Genomic DNA, 6,950 nt, shown 5'->3' with positions numbered 1-6,950 from the left:
ATTGAAGCTAATCTCAATCATCATCTTTCATGGTTTTGGTTGCTTCTTACTTAATGCTTTAATTAATCCTCATTGTACAATGACGTATTTCACAATGCTTTGCAATAAACTGAAATTATTTTTCCTATCGAATGGCTCCACCTTAAATTTTGTGCTCGCCATCTTTCACATCTCGAACCACAACTCTGACACTACTTGTTATGAAAATCACACTCACACAAACTAAAGAACACAAAATTTAATATGGTTCAACGTAAGCCTACTCCACTAATAGATCCACTGTTAACGAAAAATAATTATAATCACTAATTAATTTTCTCATCCTCAAAATCACTCAAACAAAACTTACAAAATTTAATATACCTCTTCACTTTGTGAGCTATCTACAATACCTATCATATAATAACCAATCAACTACATATATATATAGGCTACGAAAACTTAATTCTTTTAAAACTTTAATTATTAAATTTTATAATTTAAATTTTATTAAATTTTATAAATTAATTATACTTTCTAATTCTAATTGGACTTGAACTCTATCAGCAAACTATAAGCAATGGGAATTCTTGCCTATAAAAGAAAAATAAAACCATGGGAATTCTTGGATTTAATACAAAGGTTCTATATCACTTTCATGCGTAACTGTTTACATTTGACCTCATCTTAGTGCATGGCAAATCAGAAAATGACATTGTCCCTTCATGGTTGTTTTCATGCGTCTCAACTTGACCTGATCTCTAAATCTTGAGAGGAGATTTTGGGTGGTGCTAGAATGGAAACCAGAGCACCAGGTAAACACGTTTTGCACGAATGATCTTGTCTTTCAATTTAAAGATGTATTAGATTCCAACCACCATCTAATGCACTGAACTTGTTCAATCAAGCAATTTTCCTCTGCCTTCCAAATGAATAAATAAATAAATTTGACTAGCTACATTTTTTTTTTTAACTTATGGTAAAGAATATTTTTAGTCAATTAAGCTTACTCATTCGACGATCTTACTACCTCCTATTCCTGCTTGCTAGAAAGGATTTCTTTTTTTTTTTTTGATTTGCTAAACGTAAAGCCTTTTTTAAGATTTTAAAAAGATAGAATATTTGGATTAATTAACTTGTTATACCACATTAGTTTGAGATAAAAATTTTACACTGAATATAAATTTTAGATAATTTTTTTTTAATTAATTTTTTAAATAATATTAAATTTGATCTATTTTTTGGCATGAGATTAAAACTTTTTTTATTTTAATAATGAGTTATTCGTAAACGTATTTACCTTACTTGTAAATTTCACGGTTGAAATGTTATCCATTTTAAATTTGAATAGGATTGTAGCTAGACTTATAAATAAAAAGAGGGTTGATTAGTGATTAATAATAATCTTTTCATGTACAAAAATTTTATAATTAATGGCATGTTCATACCCTTTATTTTAGCTTAAAATATGATTAATTGGGGGTTAAGTACGACAGCTAATTGGCCTAAAAATTTGTAGCCAAGATTAATTCTTACTTTAATGATGATGAAACAGAACCTGTCAATTAGATCGGCAAAGTTGCTTGTTCTTGTGCACAAAGATTAGAAAGGCTGTCCCTTTCCCATATGCTAATCATGTGATTGCTCCTGAATTTCTGTTCTTATACATTAATGATAATATCAGAAGTGCTCCTTCGGCTTGGCTTGCACAGAACATTTATCAGAAAACCTTTATTTATCCAAGGGTTGATCCACAATTTTGTTCTAACCAAGGACAGAAAATTTTTATTGGGAGTCCATGGAGCCACATGCTCTAGTCCATTATATCACTCAATTTTATAAAATATTTTTATTAATTTTTAATAAATTTTCATTAAAATTATTTTTAAAAATTTAGGGTCAAATTTATATTTTAAATTAATATACATAAAAGGTATTCAAATAGCTATGTAATTTATTTTTATAGAAAAATATATAATTTATTTATAAAATTTTGCCTTTAATATTTTAAATAATACATTAAAATTGAGATGTTTATATAAAAATTTTATGTTTAAATCCTATTAGGTAGTATAAATAAGAAGAAAAATACACTTAATTTTCAATTATCTTTTTAATATTTAATGTATTAAAACAATGTTAACATGTCTTCATTATTAAAATTAATTTTTTTAAATTTATAATTCTTTCAAATTTTAATTATTAAAAATTATATATATATTGTATAATTATTTACATATAATTAAAATTAATTAATTAAATAAATAAATGTCTCCACTAAATAAAATTTTTAACTCTACCACCGGCTTAATGTCAAAAATAAAATTAATTACAACCGCTGTTTATATATTTTGAATAAATCATGTATTTTAAAAAAATATCATGATAGAGTATAGTTAAAATTAAAAAAAAAAAATTGATGGTGCTAATGTTATAAAAAATTCATTAAGTATATATATAATTGGGACCAATAAGTAAATAATAATAATAATAATAATAATAATAATAATAATAATAATAATAATAATAATAATAATAATAATAATACTTTAATTTTAATTTTTTTTAATCTTAATTTCTTTCACTAAACAAAGCCAATAAAAACTTAATAGAATGGTCTATTTTACTTCAAGTCAATAGTTCAATTCAATTACACCCATTTACATTCAAATATTTTAAATTAATTAATATTGATTATATGAATATTTTTTTACTATTCAGTTGTGTTTAATATTAATTACGTGTCAATATTTAAAATTATAAAATTTTTGATATTATTGTGATAATAGATTGTTCCTTCTTTTTTCTTTCTAATATTAATTTATTATTTTTTTTGATGAGATATTTATTTTTCTATAAATAAATAACTAAAAGTAAAATATTATTATTATTATTATTATTTTTGGTAGATAAGTTAAATATTATTTCAAACATTCAATTAAGTGCAGTGGTGGATCTAATGTTTAAAATGAAGGAACAATTTATTTATTTTTTATTTAAATATTCTTTATATTTATATATATATTGACTTTACATAAATTTAATTATCGAATTTTTTTTATAAAATTTTAAATTAATTGAGAAGAAAAAACATATTGTAACTTTAAAATTTTAATTATTTTAAAATTTTTATTGTAATATTTTCAATAATAAATTTTATCAAGATAAAATAATATAATTATGCTTGTAATAAATAAATAAATAATATTTAATTATTTTTTAATAATATTGTATTATTTAGATTTCATACATTGAACTAAAAAAAAATTATAAATCTGCAACTGATTAAATGAATACTATAAAAAAAAACCAATAATAAAATAACTCTTTTAATCTTACTAATAAGATTAAAATATTTTGTATTTATCAAAATCTTACTAATATGAGTTAGTGCAAAATTGCTAATTAATGGATTGTAACATCTATTAATGGAGTTACTATTATCATCATATCTCCTATATCATAAGGTTTATAACATCATCCCTTATCTCATAATCATGTTCATCCTTTAAAAATGATGGAATTACCCCACAAAAATCAAAGTTTATTCATATAAACGATGGATTTCAATGTGGCCCTTGTAATTAGAAATATATCACCCAATTATTATTATAATTATTATTATTAAATCGAGTAAAAGTTAATGTAATAGTTATTTATTTTTTTATTATAAAAATAATAAATTTTTTAAAGGTGAAAAATAAAAGAGGAAGATGTAAGAAAGGTGATATGGACTTAATGTCTAGGAGAATTGAATCCAAAAAAAAAATATTTATATATATAAAGTTGAATTTACCTACTTTCAAATTAAAACGTGTTTTTCAAAAGGAGACAGGTGGATAAGACCTAAGGGACCATTCTTGAGGGGGTCCTGCCTTTCAAATTTTAATCAAGTATGATCACAGCCGTTGAATATTGAAGATTGGCCATATCCCACTTGTCAACTTGACAAAGCAATTGTGTGGAGGAAAAGTTAGTGTTTTACTATTTTGTCTTTTTGAAAAGTTATTTTATCAAAATTATTTATATTTTGTATTTTTTCTCTTATTTTTACTCAATACAGTAACAATAAAATTTATCTTATCAAGCTTTATATTTTTAATTATATAATATAAATAATAATTTAATTAAATTAACAAATATTTTATTATCATTTAAATAATTTAATTATTATTTGTATTACTACGAAAAGTCTTAAAAATAAATAAAAGTGGAAAAAAAATATTTTATACAGAAAACATTAGAGTGTTCTTAATATAATTTCAACTTAATTTAAAAATAATTTTAATAATTATTAAATTAAATATTTATATAAATATTTAATATAATAATTATTGTATTCACTCTTGTATGAATTTAGTTTCCCATAAATATTTAAAAATACTATCCACCAAAATTAACATGCAAAACAAAAAATAATTGAAAAAGTTAAATTCTTTGAATGTAATCGCTTTGGAACGTGTGGGCCACGAGCCTTTGCCCCAATTTCTTTTCTTGGGATCATGCAAAAGAAGGAAAAAAAAAAAAAAACAATATTCCCTCCAACACACAAAAATAGGTACAAGTAATTTTTTTAAAATTATTTTTAATTTTTAAAATAGTTTTTGTAAGCAAGTTGAACGTAGTGGTTGGGGTCTATGATGATTGGTGATAATATTAAAACTGTAAGCAAGTTGGCTGTTGTTGCATCCTCCACTCCATCATCTAGAAAAGCAAAAAAGGAGCTTATATTACAATTCAATTAATTGCTGCAAATTGGGTCAATTTATATAAAGAAAATGTATGATTGCTAAGACATTTGACCAAAAATTGAAGCTACAATAAAAATATTACACCTTTGGAAAATCATAATTAATCATAATTGTTCAATTTTTACACGTTGAATGGATTGAATGATTTACAACTTTAATTTTATGTCAATAAAATGTGATTATTATAAGTTTAATTTTACATAAAAATGAATTTAATAATTTTTTTATATAAAATTTAATATAAATATTTGATTTAATAATAATTAATTTTTTTTATTTTATTAAAATGTGTATGCTGTCCAATTGTTTATAAAAAAGGAAAATCGTTTTCACATTTTGTCAACATGAACAGTAAACCTTTAGTTTTGTCCTCTCTATTATTCCTTATTTGCGGCAGATTCCAATAAATGAACTTTCTTCTTCTTATTCTTCTCCTTCTTCTTTTTTTATTGCCTCTCTACTTGACCTTTTAAGTAAATTTACATTTAACATTCCAAATCTTCACTGGATTTGCTCTTCCCAGTTTACCCTTTTCCGTACGTTGCACTTTTTTTAATTTAAATAATTATTTTAAATAAAAATTAATAAAATTAAAAGCTAACAAGCTAATTACCAAACGCAAAAATCAATGATAATTATTAATAAATCAAAACATAATATTAAAATAATATATAAAATAACATAATTTTAAATTTAAATTATAATGCAAACTAAATCAATTTGATTTCTTATTTTAAATTTGATTTTTATAATCAATAATATCTCTTTTTGAATTTATTGTTTTAAATGTATTTTTTTAGGTTGAGAACTTAAAAAATAATTTTGAATTGAGTGAAGATATTTAAATGTTTGCAACAAAAATATTAAATTTTAAATCATTATATATTTTAGATATATAATTAATTTTATACTAATTAAATTATAAGGCCAAGGTATTATTGATCCGTTATTTTTAATTGATAAAGATAATTATTAAAAATAAACATAACATTTAATATGATTAAAATATAAAAATAAAAATATTTATTAGAAGAAAACGTGTGAGACTATAATCAACAAGCCTAGGGTTAAAATAGTAGGTAAAGAAAATAGATGATGAGGAAGATTGGAGTGCAATTGTATTATGAATTTTCCCACTAAACAAAGTGCCTTTTGTGAACCACATTTTGATCTTTGAAAGGAAAAGTAAAATAATTTAATAATTATTAAAATAAGCATATGTTCAATCCTTTACCTTTTTTTTTTTTTTCAATTTACTTTTCAAAAGATTCAAATCAATAGAGCATGTGCATGTTGGATCTAATCATTCTAATTTCTAAGGCCATCAAATTCAACAATAATCAATCAAAGTCGCAATTTATTTGGTGAAGAATATATATATATATATATATATATATATATATATATATATATATATATATATAAGGCTTTAGTATAATTAAATTTTATTATTACTTAATTTTAAAACTTTACAAATTTAGTGATAACTCTAATATAAATAAATTAAAGTGCATTGATTTATTATTAATTAATTTGAACACCTTATAAAATAAAAGAGGAATGTTTAAAATAATTTGATTATGTACAATGTAAAAATTAAATGTCTCAATATAAAAGTGTGATATATTAGTAGAAAAATAAATAAGAAAAGAAATACTTAAAATAAAATAAAGGGATGCAATATTTATAAATTTAGAATATTAATATGGGTTTAATGTTTAATAAAATTAAATGAGAAAAGAAATTTATATAGTCGATCTAATTAATTTATGACAAGAATTAGTTACATATTATAGGTTTGAAAGGATAAGAATAAGTTAATAGGTTTAAATTTAATGATAATGATAATTATTTTTTAAATTGATATCTGGTAAAATAAAATAAATGGCATGAAATTTGGAACCCCGTGAATTCAAGAGTTAGGTGTACCAGCCAAATGTTAGGTAAAAGCTGAAGGGTGGAAGAAGGAAGAAGCTTTTGGACTCCACTGTGGCTCAAATGTACAATTTCAACATCCCTATAATTCTAACCTACCCATTCATTGATAGGGCAGCTTCTTCCCCTTCTTCCTTTTTTTTTATCTACCCATTAAAGTAATATGGTAAAAACTTCATGGGTGACTTTAGTGTTCATGTTCAATTTCACATGGCTATAATATTGTGGAGTGATTGTCTCCTAATTCAATGGTAGAACTTTTTTATATTTTTTAGTATTTAAAGT

Source organism: Hevea brasiliensis, chromosome 1, assembly GCF_030052815.1.
Source record: "Hevea brasiliensis isolate MT/VB/25A 57/8 chromosome 1, ASM3005281v1, whole genome shotgun sequence".
Taxonomy (NCBI): domain Eukaryota; kingdom Viridiplantae; phylum Streptophyta; class Magnoliopsida; order Malpighiales; family Euphorbiaceae; genus Hevea; species Hevea brasiliensis.
Note: the sequence above shows the minus strand (reverse complement) of the source record.